The sequence below is a fragment of the Macrobrachium rosenbergii genome, chromosome 48 (assembly GCF_040412425.1).
Source record: "Macrobrachium rosenbergii isolate ZJJX-2024 chromosome 48, ASM4041242v1, whole genome shotgun sequence".
Taxonomy (NCBI): domain Eukaryota; kingdom Metazoa; phylum Arthropoda; class Malacostraca; order Decapoda; family Palaemonidae; genus Macrobrachium; species Macrobrachium rosenbergii.
In genome coordinates this window covers 54,693,875-54,709,986 of record NC_089788.1, presented here as the reverse complement: position 1 = coordinate 54,709,986, position 16,112 = coordinate 54,693,875, and the positions used below count along the sequence as shown (strand labels likewise).

General features: G+C 46.0%; 1 protein-coding gene across 1 annotated transcript in view; it reads left to right on the top strand.

Annotated features, from left to right (window-relative positions):
• Window positions 1-16,112, top strand: part of LOC136831409 (uncharacterized) — a 109,530-nt gene that overhangs the window by 82,801 nt on the left and 10,617 nt on the right.

Sequence of the window (16,112 nt, the reverse complement as noted above, 5' to 3'; positions counted from 1 at the left end):
CCTCTAGATTAGTTCGGAATCAGAGTTAACCTTGAGAACGGGGACATCCTCAACACTTCATCTCTTTTCCCTTAAGATCCATTGGACTTAGCCATAGATAGGCAGCGAGCTGATAGTAATGATTGGCTGGTTCATCAAGCCGTCTCTAAGTCATCTAATTCTCCTCATCCTAGTACCTCGAAGCCCAGATTCTCAGCTCCCCCCCCTCCCCAAAGAAGACTGCAATTGCCTCTCTTCCAGCAGGTCTGGGCAGGCTCCTGCTGCACCAACCAGCAAGAGTTCCCAGCAGCGTCCCTTACAGTCCCATTCTTCTAAGCCAGCAAGAGGCCCTAGAGGTAATGTGAGGGGTTCTAAGCAATAGAGTAGGCACCCCTCCCCACAAGTCGTCAGTGGTGGGGGGTTGCCTGGCAAGCCATTGGCTTACGTGGCGGGCCTTCAGAGAAGAAGAATGGGTAGTAGAGGTCCTATAGGTGTGGTACCTACTACCCTTCAACTTTCCTCCTCTTTCCATTCAGCCTCTTCTTCACCTGACGTACAATCTTGGCTCATTGAAGCATCAATCTCTCCAAGGCGAAGTGGCGAAGATGATGGAGAAGGGGCAGTGGAAATGGTAGAGCATCCTTCCCCAGGATTTTACAGTCGGGTCTTTCTTGCTCCCAAGGCGACAGGCGATTAGCAACCAGTGATAGACCTGTCAACCCTGAACCTCTACATTAGGAAGACCCAATTCAGGATGTAGACCCCTCAAACAGTGTTAGCAGCTGCCAGGGTGAACGAATTTCTGCTTTCAATAGACCTGAAGGATGCTTACTTCCAGATTCTGATTTACCCTTCCTCCAGGAAGTTTCTCCAGTTTTCCAGTTCAAAGACTTGTGCTTTGGCCTCTCAACAGCCCCTCAAGTTTTCATGAGAGTATTCACCCTGGTTTCATCGTGGGCCCACTCCCAGGGGATTTGCCATCTCAGGTACCTCAACAGCTGGCTGGTCTTGGCCGGGTATTGTGAATAGTTAATCCAAGACAGGGACTGTCTTCTTCAGTTTTGTTGCGACTTGGGCATCATGGTCAATTTGGAGGGGTTGCATCTCAGCCCCAGTCAGAAGATTCTTTACCTGGACATAGTCATAGACACAGTCTTGTTGAGGGTCTTCCCGTCAGACCAGAAAATGGAAAAGTTCCAAGCTGTAGCTTTGTCCTTTTAGAGTAGTCCCAGCTAGCTTGACTGTGGCAAATGATGCTGGGTTTGTTAACCTCCCTAGAGAAGTTGGTCCCTCATGGTCATCTACATCTTTGGTCTCTGCAGTGGAGGCTGAAGGAGTTTTGGTCCCCTGCAGGGATCCTCCTCATTTTCTAGTTCCGCTGTCGCAGAAAGTAAGAGAGGACCTGTCGTGAAGGTTGGACAACAGGAACTTGGCCATAGGGGTGCCTCTTCATTCTCCTCCTCCAGAGGTACTCTTGTTCTCAGACACCTGGTGCGGGTTTGGGGAGCACATTTGGAAGATCTTGTAACATCTGGAGTGTGGACTCAACAAGAGAGTCAACTTCATATGAATGTTCTGGAGCTCAAGGCTGCCTTCCTAGCACTTCAGCAATTTCAGGAGAGGGTGATGGGGCACTCCGTGGTGCTCGTATCAGACAACACCATGGTGGGGGCCAATATAAACAAGCAGGGGGGTTGGTGTCATGCCAACTACTCTCCCTGACGGTGCTCCTTCATCAGTGGTCGATGGACTAATTAGTGGATCTCTCTGTTAGGTACATCCCGGGCAGGAGGAATGTAGTAGCTGACAATTAGTCGTCGGATTCAGGTCATAGGGACAGAGTTGTCTCTGCACCAGGACATTGCAAACAGGCTCTTTCATCTGTAGGGAAGACCTGCAATAGACCTGTTCGCAACAAGGTTCAACAGAAAACTAGAGATCTTCTGTTCTGCTGTTCTGTGGTTCCAGACCCTTTTGCAGTGGAAGAGGATGCCCTGCAACACTCCTGGGACAATTTGGAGGTCTATGCCTTCCCTCCATTTTGCCTAATCTGTCAAGTTCTGAACAGGATAATGGCCTGTCAGAACCTTAGAATGACCCTACTTGCTCCTGTGGCCCCATGCAGAATGGTTCCCCGATCTCCTAACCCTGCTGTTAGGAGCTCCAAGAGAGATTCCTCCATGATACAACCTTCTGTGTCAACCCAACTTCCACAGATTCCACCACTCAGTAGCATCTGTATCTCTTCACAGCTGGAGACTATCTAGTATCTCCTCCAAGAGAGAGGCTTTTCTCGCAGAGCAGCATCGGAGGTGTCTGGCCATCTCAGAAGAGCTTCCTCATCCGTGTACCAAGGCAGCTGGGCTGTTTAATGTGGTTGGTGTCGTCAGCGGGGTCTCCCTCCAATCGGAACTTCTGTTCAGCAGGTAGCAATCTTCCTTGTTTTTCTCCACAGAGATAAACAACTTTCCGTGTCTTCCGTCAAGGACTGCAGAGCTGTCTTGAGTGCAGTTTTACAAATGAGGGATGTCGATCGTTCTTCTTAGTGGGAGATCTCAGTGCTTCTCAAGAGCTTTGAGCAGTCTTGTCCTCCAAAAGAGCTTAGACCACCCAGTTGGGACCTGACTTTGGTACTGGGTAGCCTCACCGGTGCCCCGTTTGAGCCTCTACATTGTGTGTCAGATAGTTACCTGACTCTCAAGACGGTTTCCTGCTGGCTCTGGGCCCCCTTGAAGCGTAGTTGGTGAACTCCATGGCCTATCCTGTGATGTCAAGCATACGAGGGGTTGGACATCCATAGCCTTCGAATTTATCCCGGAATTCGTGGCTAAGACCCAAAAACCCTCTTGTCTTGATGACAGATTTGATACCTCAGTTTTCTCTCTTAGTGACTTTTTGTTCCTACCTTTACATTAGGAATTACTTACAGCGAAGCTGGAAATGGCCGTTAAACTCTTAAACAAGGTGGTTAGGCAATAACTACCGTCTGGTAGGGAGGAATACCTGCCTGCCCGGATGTAAACATTCCAGTTTGCTTTTGGTCGTCATGCGATGCAGACATGTTTTCGGAGCTCTTTGCCGGACTGTCGTTCAGTTCTTTTTTTCCCAGTGGGATCTTTTTTATCTTTTTGTGTATATACTGTGTGTTTGATATTTGTTGCTATACAAACCCACAATTTATGATAACCTTGAGTAGGCCGTTATCCCCCAGTGTGTTTTGGGGTCGGTGGCCAGGGGGTTAGCAAGTTGGCTTCCCTTTTATTGGACCTCACACCCTCTGCTTTTACAAGCTTGACTGTATCCCTGTTCTGACTTGTGCTGAGTGTTGCTCTTCACCGCCTCGCTGTGGACAAGTTTGCTTGGAGGAAGGTTGCCGGACGAAGTCAGAAAGTTTTCGCTTCCGACAGCGCCCTTGGTAGCTGCCCCTTCGTCCTTGTTTCTCTCTCCCGGTAAGCTTTCCCTTCTTGCTGTCTCTCCTTCGCCCTCTTTGCTCGCTTGTCAGGCGAAAACCCGGGGGCAGGGTGTGGGGGGGACCTCTTCTCAGGGGCCTCCTTTCCCTTTGTGGGGCAGTTCCTCTTGGAGCAAGAGGAGCCTCCCTTTACTAATCTTTGATTTTTTCGTCAGGTTGACAGTGAGCATCATAGGTGCAGCAGTAGATGGCTGGATATCTTACTGTTGGATATCCTAGCCTTGAGGAGTTTCCCTGTGACGTACAGTGGTTACTTCAGGAATGACCTTAGTACCTTGGTGGCAGTGGCGTAGGTCCATGTTGGTGTCTACAGTTTCCGTGTATCTGTGGTCCTGTCTATGCCTGCTGTGCCTCCTGTTGCCCTGGCGACCAGTCACTGGGCAGCTCCTGCAGTGCCTCCTGCCCCAGCTGCCTGGTTGCCCCTGTCGCTGCTGCTGACATTCCTGAAGCTCCTGCTGGCTAGGCCACTCCTGTCGTGCCTCCTGCCTCAGCTGCCCTGGTTGCTCTGTTGCTTCTTCTGGTGTTCCTGTCGCCTGGGCCACTTCCATTGCACTTCATGAGTTAGCTGCCCCAGCAGCTCCTTTGTTTCCTGACCACCATCCTGTAGAAGATGTTGGAGAAGAGATCGAGACTGCTTACCCCAGGGTCTTGCGTTTCGGGAGTCGCAGGCGTGCAGACTTCAGTGGCACTCCTGTAGCCATTTTAGGAGCTCTGCTTCTAGACTGGTGCTGTATCAGGTGCTTGACTTTGTCGAGTCACACCAAGTGCTTGAGAGTCTTCAGAGTCTCGTGCATCCTGAACCAATGTCAGAGAGACCTCTCACTGTCTCTGTTCAGGCACAGGGTGAGAGCAAGAACCAAGAAATGCAATTGTCTCGGTTCTTCCTGCCAGTAATGAGTTTTGATTGCTTGATCAGTTCCAAAACAGTGCTCGGTCAGGTTCCCAGCCTGGTGTCTCAGTCCCGAGGATTCGAGCACCTGGAGAGGCAAGGAGGAGGTCCCCTTCAGAGTCCTGCTGGACTTCTGAGGGACTACCTCTCTTCGGAGAGGCAGTGCGTTCTCTCGTTTGGTTTTTCCCGGTCCTTGGAGTCAGGAATCAATTCGCATTCCCCATTGGGGTCTCGTGTCTCAGGGGCCTTGAGTTCACAACTTTCAAGGCTGTGCTCTCAATTCCAGTTCTTAGAAGTCTGTGTCTAATACTGATTCTGTGCCTGTCCCTCCTTGGTTTTCTTTGGAAGCCGAGAGGAGCTTTACTCCTGATGATTGTTCTTACAAGATTCGGGAGCCTCACCAAGCACTCAGACTCTTTGGAATCTCAAGTGCTCGTCAGATTCCATGGGATTGCGAGTGTTCGACTAGCGAGTCGTCAAGTGTCTGGAACTCTGCAGAATTTCAGGCATTCCCAAAACCAGTACTAGGGAGTCCGCTCTGCGGTCTGGTTTGGGCACGGAGAAGAGAAGGTGTCGAAACATTCAGAGGTTTCAACATTGCCTGCCTGCTTCACTTTGACTGCTCATTCAGTTCTGAAACTTGGGTTCAAGCACTCTGGTTTGCAGACAAGAATCCCATTTAAGCCTTCTTCTCAAGGGGCTTCAGCCTTGTAGGAGATTAAAGCATGTCTTGAGGGCAGCACTAGTTCATGCCGAGCTTCCCCGGCTCGTTCGGCTCAGCCCTTCTTGGTCGCCCAGCCACCAATTGCGTTTACGTGATTGGTTCAGATCAGCTTGGCTTGCTAACCCGGCCCGTGGTCGCGTGTACATGATCGGCTCGCTCGGCTCACTCAGTTCAGTGAACCGAATGCTGTCAGGTTCTCCTTCCTTCAAGAGACTCAGCTCAAGTGAACTTTCGCTCTCTTCAGGTTAGCGCTTCGCCATGGCGTTAGCGCTCCCCTTCCTCCTTGCTGCTGTCATGCACCTCTGGTTGATGATCGCCCGCAGTCGGCCTCTCCTGCTGGTTTTTCTGGCAGGACAGGTAAGAGTGCTTTTTCTCCTCTCCTCTTCCCTCAAACCCTTTCGGTTGCTGCTTGGGGATGCAAGTTGGATAGAGAGGACTCCGACGAGTTTTGTGTCTTATCAGAGTTCTGCTACCAGGTTATACGTCTCTGGCTCGCTCAGATCAGCTCGCTATACATCCGAGTAGTTGAGGATGGTTTTCTGGGTTCTGGCGAGGTTGTCCCTCCAAGAGGAAGAGATTGGGAGTGTCGTGCCTCAGAAGGACTTGATGGTCTTCTTTGGGATGCAGACACCCTCGATTTTTTTTTTTTGCAGAGATCTTCACTGCGATTCGTCTGCACAGTGATCTCAGGGAGAAGACCACAGCATCCCCTGTGAATACTCTTCACTGCCCCTTGCAGGGGTTTTGTTGGGGCTGCCACAGTCCTTGCTTGCTATAAGGGCTTTCTCAACCAGATGAATGCCTTTTCCCTGGACAAGAAGTTCATTTTGGCCGTGCCACCCAATCAAGCTCCTTCCCCTTCCTCTTCCTCAACTGAAGCAATTCTTCTTGCCTCGGAGGGGTATTATGCCGACTAGCAGATTGTCCTGGCTCTGGCTTGTCAGGACTCAGATCTCTCACTTTTTCTCTTTGCCATGAAGGGGTTCCCTCTCGCAACAAGAGACAGCGAACCTGGAGGACACCGCTGTGGTGTCCCTCCAAGTAGTCTCCTAGTCTCCTGCTGAATCTGTGATCCTTCACTTTTTCAAGGCTTTGCCTCCTCAGATGTGATCATTCCTGAAGAGGTCTCTGCCTTCTAGAGATTGTTCCAGTCGGGAGGGGTGGGTTCGCCTACCCAGCACCAGACAGCAACCTGTGGGCAATTCTGGTGCTAAGAAGAGGGACACTGTCCTGATTTGAGTTTGCAGTCTAGTAAGCCCCAAGTCGTCACATTCCCTCAGGAACAAACCTTTACTCGGTTCTGCCTTCCTAAGAATAAGAGGAATTTATTTCTGGTGATAGAAATTCATTTCTCGCTATAATGTGGTTCGGATTCCACAATAAGCTGTAGGTCCGGTTGCTAAGTAACCAATTGGTTCTTAGCCACATAAAATAAATCTAATCCTTCGGGCCAGCCCTTGGAGAGCTGTTAATCAGCTCAGTGGTCTGGTTTAACTAAGATATACTTAATAGTTTTTCTTTCACAGAGAGTAGGTAGTTACTGTAGTAGTCAAGGAACATACCAGGGCAACTGCCTTGTCCTCCAGACAACGACAGCCTAGCCCTTCCTCAGCCTCTAGGAAGTCTCAGGCTCCAAGGGTGCTTGCAGAACACCCAGCCTTCCTCATTCTTTTCTTAGAAAGTGCCTTTATGTGTGTCTCTTTCAACCTTCTTTCCATCAGGAAGAGGGCAGAGGGAGGAGAGGAAGGGAGAATGAGCAGAACAGCATTCTCCTCCTGCTGGTGCCTTGATGAAGGAATGACTGGCAAGTCGTTGGACTATATGACAGCAACATAGCTGAGACCTGGCAGTGGATATCCTTTAGGAGAAATATCTATTTCCTCCGAGTCTCGACCACCTTTCATCGAACTTCTGTTCCATCTCCTCTCCCGTGTTCCTGACTTCAGGAGCAGCCAGCCAGGCTAGAGCTAAATGTCTTCGGTGTCCTGTCGTTGCTGCAGAGGCTGTCCCCTCAGGGACAGCTTTGCCTTCAGTTCTCTTCATGGAGAATGGAGTAGATCCGCATCCAGTTTTTTATCCTTTCCTCTCTCAAAGGATGAGGGAGGATTTAGGCTGGTGCTTGATCGACAGGAACCTCTTGAATATGTCTGCATATTCTCCTCGAGACATGTTTCTGTTCTCAGATGCACCGACCGGGGAATAGGCGCACATCTTTAAGATCGTTGTCTTTGAGGCGTGCGACCAAGACGATAAGTACCTTCTCATCAACATCCTTAAAGTCAAGGCAGTTTCCTGACCCGCTGAGAGTTTCAGGATCGGTTTTTTCTAGATACTCTGGGGTATTCTGATGCAACAACACCACAGTAGTGGCACATGTCAACAAACAAGAGGGTCTCGTTTCCCTCCTGTTGCTTTGGTTGACTTTGCAGGTGCTCAAGTGAACTTTAGTGCACTCTGTAGAGCTGTCAGCCAGATACATCCCAGGTAGTGGGATGTATTGGCAGACAAGCTCAGCCTCTGGCATCCAGTGACAGGGACAGAGAGCTCCCTTCACTCAGTTCTATACAGAGAGGTTGCTCGTCTTGAGGGCTCCCTATCATCCTTCTGTTCACCTCCCAGCTCAACAGAAGTTTGCAGGTCTTCTGCTTAATCGTACCAGACCCACAGACCGCTACGGTGATGCATGCTGACATGGTAGGACAACCATGACATTTTCATCTTCCCTTCAAATATGTCTAATTCGCAAGGTGTTCAGCAAGTGTCGTTCATCCTGGATTTAGATGAATGCTGGAAGACTTCGCCTTTAGCCCAACCTGCTAGCTCTGCTTCCAAGGCACCAAGAAGAGTTCCTCCCTGACCCGACCTTCTGTGTCAGTGACACGTGAAGCAGTTCCTTTACGACTAGAGACTATCCAGCTTCCCTTGCAAGCATAGGCTTCTCACCAAGTGGCAACGTAGATAGCTGGATATCTCTATCATCCTCTGCAGCAGTACCCAGGGATTGGAGCCGTCTTTGCTGGTTGGTGTTGATGACAGGACTTTTTCTCTGTTAAGAGCTGCTCTTCAGCAGGTCATGGACTTCCTTGTTTCCTCTGCCAAGGGTTGCTTCTCTCCAATTCAGTTGTGAAAGACGGCCCTATCCGCCCTAGTATTCCGTCTGAAAGTAACCTTTTTCTCCTCAGTCGAGATTTAGCTACTGACGAGAAGCTTTGATCGGTCTTGCCATCTCAGGGGCCTCCAGTCCCTGGGTGGGATGTAACTCTCGTTTAGGGTTCCGGTCTCATGCTTTGCACGTGCCCTTACGAGAGTCGTCAGACAGAGATCTGCCTCTCAAGACTATCTCTTTTCTCGCTCTGACCCTGGCATAGAGGATGGACAATCTTCATGGACCTACAGGGGATGAAGATCAATGCCTCAACTCTGTCTCCGATGTCGTGGCGAACTCCGAATCCGTCGGCATCTATTGCCAGGTTCGAGTCCTTCTTGCTCTCCCCCTCCGTGGACTTTGTAATCAGTGACCCGGATCAATCACTTCTTTGTCTTGTTAGGGTGCTGCAGTACTTTCCGAAAAGGCTCGACATATCTAACCTGGATGTCGTCAACTTTTTCACTAGTACTGACTCTCCCAAGGAAGAAGTTTAAGGACAGTCTTTCTTCTGGCTTCATGAGGCAATCAGAAGGATGTACTCTACAGCTGGCGATGACGACACCCGTACACTCCGCCCAAGAGGTCACAAAGTCAGTGGCCTGGTCCATCCCTCGCATTCCAGAAGATTCTGTTGGTCTGGAAGCAAGATGTGGTCTCATTAGACCACATCTATGTCTTCTACCTTTGGGTCTTTGCCCACAGGCCCTAGGAACCTTTTTTCCTTGGTCCTTTGGTGGCTGCTCAACAAGTTGTGTTTTCATTCCAGAAGTGAAAGGGATTCCTGGAGTGACTGGCCTCTCTTCTTCCTCCTTCCATGTCCTCCTTCCTCGTCCTCCTACTTCTCTTCCTTCGGGTGAGAATGGGACTCGAACTGACGCTTGCTGGAACTGGCGTCTGGTGCAGTAAGTTTACACATCGAGCACCCATTCTGTTTTTCTATCCAGAATCATAGAAGCAATCCTGCTCCTCCCTCTGGCAAAGTGGGGAAGGAGACCCTGGCAATAAGGGATACCCTTTTTCATGTCTTTATCTTACTGCATCCAACTCTTTAGACTCTTCCATGCCTGTTTTCATATGGGTTACGATTCCTCACTCATTCGGAAAGGCCCAGATGTCTGACACTTGATCTCACAGTTCCTGTACTCTGATCAGTATGTCAGAGGCACGGTGTTCCTCCTTGATCTTTCGACCGGGAGGAGTAACCCAGGTGTGCAGAACTCTAGTCAGTTCAGAGACTCGCCCAGATTCCTTCCTCCAACCAGTGAGTTTAACCAAAGTAAAGGACCAATGGTTTGTTTATCGTGTAGGAACAAATCACAATTTTTGAAAGTAAAATGTATTTTTCCTAACTATACAAACCTGAGGTCCTTTACATTACATTTTTATCCCCACCTCCTGCCACCCCTCAATCTGAAACCTGGGCCGAAAGGCAAACTGAAATGTTTACATCCGGGCAGGCAGGTATTCCCGCCTACTGGACGGTAGTTACTCCCTAACCACCTTGTTCAAGAGTTTAATGGCCATGTCCAGCTTTGCCATAAGTAATCCCTAATGTAAAGGAAAAATACAGTTTACTTTAAAAAATTGTGATGGTGTTAACGATCCAGATGAATTGCTCCTTTGCCCTGTCAGAGCACTATGCTGCCACCTGAAAAGGACTCGCCATATCCGACTGCGGTGCCGAAGACTTTTCCTCACCACTGGCCGGAACAAAAAGAAGCATCCAAGAATAGCAGCCATACCCCAAACTTACACGAGGTTAGGTTCCAGAACCCTGCATACAAGGTGAATATTCACGTAAGTTTGGCACGGTCTCTAAAAATGCTAAAAGTAAACCCCCCACATTCGTGGTCTCAGTATTCGCGGATTTTTCTGTGGAACCTGTCTAAAATTTATTCGCGGGAAAAACTCGCGTATTCGCAGGTTTTTCTGTGGAACATACCTGTAAAAATATTCGCAGGGAAACTGCCTATTTGCGGATGCAGATTTTTTGTCTTTTTCTTATAGCAATATTCTGTATTTTCATATTATTTATAGTATAATAACATTAAATAATAATGTAAATTAATAATAATATTACAGGACATAATAGTAATAAAATTAAATAATAATACTTAATACTACACTGGGTACCTGTAATAATAATAAATAATAAGATTAAATCATACAGGTACTAACCGGTGATGAATGTTGATTATAGAAGGTGATGATGAATTAGCTGTGCAGTACGATGAATAACGATGGAGATATGACTGCACAGCAAAGCAGAGGAGTTACATCTCATCTGAGGGCGCCTCTTCACCTTCTTCAGGAGGTGCTTTGTCAGGGGTTTCGGGAGGCGCTGTCATGTTAAGGTATTTGAACATGGCAACGAAGGTGGTACAGCAAGGCTGCATGAGTATTTTACCTTATTCATGCTCAATGCAGGCAGCCGCACTTATGCCGTAATGGGCTGCTACTTCTCCATGACTTTTGCCCTCTCTTAACCTAACAATCGTGTACTTTCTTCTCATCAGTCATTAATTGTAATGTCCTTTGGCGTTTAGGCTCTTTGCCAGAGGCCTTAGAAGAAGCAGGGCATTTAGAGGACATCTTAATCCACGATTTCAAAGAGTATTCTTAGTCTATAGTACTGTACACACAAACCACACAAATGAGAGATAGCAGTGAACCGGGTCATTTTCCGCTATGGTATACGCATGTTACTATTGCGCGTACATATACTAACATTGATATTCTGTGCATACAGTACTGTACATTTTATTAAATGTTTTGTTGTAGGATGATTTTTAAATATTACATACAAAAAGTGTTTTAGGATGATACGTAATACTACAGGCAGTATGTAGAACATATCTAAAATACATAAAACAACAGGAATAGCAGGGTATGTATGTTTACGTCTGCGGTACGTAACATTTTCACGTACGTTCTAAGTTTATATTCATGACTACTGTAAGTACATTTTGTATGATGAAAAAAGATTTACTAATTTTCAAATATTACAGTACTGTAATATATTAATGTAAACACAGCAAAATTGCAATAACATATATTTATTTTTCTTAAAAGTGCTTCACCCAAGCCACCTATCCGCAAATGCAAAGAACTTGAGATTCTGGATGCTGTATATCCAGGACCAATGATACTTGACACGCTATTGGCTGTCATCTGATCTGCAAAGCAGCCAATCCAGAAGTGCCATTCATTTTCCTTGGCGCTCACTGGCTCTTCACTTGGCGTTGATTGGCTGGACACTCAAGACCAACTCGTGAATATGGAATTCTGGGAGACCGCATCTACAGCATCCTTCTCAGTTCATATGTAGTCCGTAGCATCTTCTGATCGTGTGAAATCGCGTATCTCTGTTTTTGGTTTCTCAATCTTTGTGCATCAGCAGTAATCGGACCTAAAATGCCTCCTAAAAAACGCCCTGCTCCTTCTAAGGCTTTTGGCAAAGAGTCTAAAAGAAAGAGGACTGTTATGAAACTCGATGAGAAGGTGAAAGTTCTTGATATGTTAAAGGAGGGCAAAAGTTTTGCTGCGGTTGGCAGCCACTTTAATGTTAATGAGAGCACAGTGAGATATATAAAGAAGAAAGTGGAGGAGGCGAAAGTCTGTAAGCATGAGCTACTTCAGTAGTACAAAGACGGTTGCAACAGTGCGGAATAAAACAGTCATGAAGATGGAATCTGTGCTGGCATTCTGGATAAAGGACTGCCGGAAGAAGAACGTGGCCCTCAACTACAACATCATTCGCGAGAAAGTGCTACAACTCTACTAGCAGTTACCAACTGCTGCGGAAGAGAACGACATAGTACAGGCAGAGGAAGGCATTGAAGAAGGGGAATTAGAATTCTTAGGCTTCGATGAACCCACGCATACAGAAGCAGAAGAAGAAGAGGAAGAGCCCCAAGCAGGACCATCATCAGTGCCTCAAAGTTTCCAGGACAGCAAGGGCTGGTTCCACCGATTTCAAAAGCAGTTCCACCTAAAGTCTGTTACTCTGCATGGGGAATCAGCTTCTGCAGACATTGAAGCAGCCACAAAATATCCAGAGACCTTCAAGAAAATCATCGAGGGGAAGGGCTACCATCCAGAACAGGTGTTCAATATGGATGAGACTGGCCTATTCTGGAAGAAGATGCCTTCCCAGACATACCTCATGAAGGACGAAGCTAAAGCCTCAGGATTCAAGGCCCAGAAGGATAGGGTAACCCTCATCTTGTGTGGGAATACGGCTGGTTTCATGCTTAAACCAGGCCTCATTTACAAGGCTGCAAACCCCAGGGCCCCCTCATGAATAAGAACAAGGTATTGCTGCTTGTGTTGTGGATGCATAACCCTAAGGCCTGGATCACCAAAGTCCTTACAGAGTACTGGTTCCATCAGAGCTTCATCCCTCAGGTTAGGCAATACCTGAACAACTTGGGCATGTAGTTCAAGGTGTTGCTGATCATGGATAATGCTGGTGACCATCCTCTCGATCTTTATTACAAGGGAGGCCAGCTTGAGTTCCTCCCTCCCAACACCACCTCTCTCTTCCAGCCTATGGACCAGGGCATGATCCATGCCTTCAAGGTACTCTATACTGGGAACTCCCTCCAGCACCTTGTGAATGCAATGGACAATGACAATGAATTTACGCAAAAAACTATTGGCGTAAATTCATGATTGCCCCATGTCTGACCATCATCAACCAATACTTGAATGACATGAAGAGGGAGACCCTGAACGCGTGCTAGAACAAGTTGTAGCCGGAGTGTGTTCAAGATTACAGGGGCTTCTCTCCTGAAGAAGTTCAACATTCAGCCATTAATAAGGCTGTCCAGTTGGCGAGGATTCTGGGTGGAGAAGGCTTTGAGGACATCACCGAGGATGAAGTAGGCACCCTCATTGATGCCCACACTGACCCCTTGATGGACCAGGATTTGGAAGAGCTGACAAAGTCTGCCAGTGAGGAAGAAGATACGCCAGATTCAGGGGAGGGCAGGAGGAAGAGGAGGGCTGCCTGACTTTGGAACGTCTGTCCCACATTAAGAGAATGATCAAGGATATGCAGGAGTATGTTTCAACATGGGATCCGTATATGGAACACTCCTTTTAAAGTTTTCAAACATCCTTGATTTATAAAGCATTGGAGCCCTATAATCAAGCCCTCACCACCATGAAGAAGCAGCGACAGCAGCTGCCTATCACCATGTTCATCAAACGGACGAAGAAGACCCCTCCAAAGCCTCCCAAATCACCCGAAGTAGTGCCTCTCGAATTACCTGAAGAAGTGCCTCCCCAATCGCCTGAAGTAGTGCCAGCCAAATCAACTGAAGAAGTGCCTCCCGAAGCACCTCCTAAAAGTGCTTCGGGAGGCGTCCTCAGATGAGTTGTAACACCTCTGCTTTGCTATGCAGTCATAGCTTTGTCATTCACCGGACTGCACTGCTAATTCATCATCATCATCTTTAATCAACATTCATCACTGGCGAGTACGGCCCGTATGATTTACATATGTAGTAATCTTAATATGTACGTAGTATTAAATTTTTTTAAATGTCCATACATATTTTTTATTTTTTCTCTCTCTCTCTCTCTCTTTGTGAATTACGTATAAATACCAATGTTTCCCATCTAAAAGAAAACAGGACGGCCTGTAACTGTATGAAAGAAAATATGCGTGGCAGGACGGCTTGTAACTGTATGAAAGAAAATATGCGTGGCTGAATACATAGGGGGGGAGACTGGATTATTTTCACCTACAGCTGTAAGACATACTGTACGTATGTACTGTATATTTTTAACGATAAAATGTTTAAGATGACTTGGAAATTATATTAATTATATCATTTCAAAAATTAATACAGTAATCGGATGATAGTTTAATGTTTATTGATATAGGCTGGTATTTTTAGGCATACTTAGGTGTTTGAGCTTGCATGGTAGACAGTTATAAGCATTTTTAGAGGGGGTTCTAAGCACTCGCGGGTTTTAGCTATTCGCAAGGAACGCATCCCCTGCAAATACAGGGGGTTTATTGTAAATGCTTATTTCTAAAGTTTAAACACTAAATATGGCCCTAATCGTGCTCCCAAATTATTAAGCAAACTTTTAACTGAAATTAAAGTTACTGTAATTTCATGTAAAATTTAGCTTAATACATTACTCTTAAAAAAAGAAATAAATGGTTGGCATAAAAATTGAGTTGGAAGAGAATTTCTGTCTCTCCCCTTTTGGCTGATCTATTTTTAGAAGTTTTCTTAACCTCTTTTTCATGACTTCTTTATTCTACGTCTCTTTCTCTTTGTTCTGAAATGCTTTTTCGTGAACAAACAGTGTTTTTTATTTGGAGTAATACAACTCTACAACTCTTAGTTATTATGTCTCTGTGTTTTACAACATATTTGCCACACTAGCACATTTACACTTCGTAGACGGTACAGATAAAATTAGATCAATTTAAACTATCAACTGTACAGGGAAAGATGTACAGAGAAATGATAAGTTGTAAAAATGTGTGAGCGCTAACTATGAACGAGAGAGAGAGAGACACAGGTAAGGGTTGTCCTTACTTAAGAGAGTGAAATTATTTATCAGTTATTATGGAGAGAGAGAGAGAGACATATTGTCCTTACTTGAAATATCAAGTTAAATTATTTATGAATTATTACAGAGACAGAGAGAATAACATGAGAGAGAGTAGTTATTCTTACATTAGATATCAAAAGATGGAAATTCATTATTAAACTAACTTTTAAATTAAATTAAAGTTACAAAGTTAGCTTAATACATTACCCTTAAAAAAAGAAATAAGTGGTTGACGTAAGATTATAGGAGAGTGTGAAGATTAGTATACTATCCCCCCCCCGTTCCACCAATCTATTTTTGGACGTCTTAACCTCATTTTAAAAACTGTCTCTTTCTCTTCGTTCTGAAATGCTGTATGTCTCTTACGTTTTAGAATGACGCATTTACCATTTGTAAATGGTACAGGTAAAATTAGATCAGTTTAAAATTATCTATTGTACAGTTAAAGACATACGGAGAACAGTAATACGTAGGTTGTGCTAACTCTGAGAGAGAGAGAGGGGGAGAGAGAATTACATAATTACATAAGAAACCTTTGACCTGCTAATCAGCAACACTCCCCCTTCGTGTCATGTTAAGTGACATATCTGACAGCTTTGCCTTCAAGCTTCTTCTCAAAAGGAGAGGGAAAAATATTTGTTTGTTTGAAATACATATCACATACAAATTTTGTAATCACAGTTATAATATTATTATTATTATTATTCAGGCGCTGAATTATCATTGGAGGCTTGCGGCATTCCTTCTCGTTCTAAGCTGCATTTCGTGCATCGATGGCCTGTTTTGCATGCGAGAGCTGCATCGCTGGAAAGGAGCAAGGGAATTTTGATAGGCACTTCCATTGTATGATGAATCCTGGTCGATGGTCGCATTGTGTGGGCTGTTCGTTGTGGGTCTCCTGGTAGCTGTAGGAAGAAGAAAGATATCTTGCGTGATGTTCAATGATGGGCTTTCTTTTCCTATATGCAAGGTTTCCAAGAGGTGCAGTCGGCGATGGTCTGATGCTTAATCTATAAAGTCGATGTTAGGGATAGTGTCTTGTTGTTTAATTCTCTGGTTGTTGGCAGTTTTTTGCATGATTGAAGATTTCTATTCTCCCTCTTGGGCATGGCATGACACTGTTTTCAAAAAACGCATCGTTGTCATTCTGATGTAACTTCCGAGGCATCTTCGGAACGGTAAAGTATGTTGCTTTTCTTGAGAGGGTCCTGCTGGGGGGCGACTGGATTGTTCTTCATTATCAAACTTCATGTTTTTCGGTTCTTGTAATAAATTACTAAGTTGACCTTCTCGGGGTTGGTGGTGTTGACGTTACACCACCAAC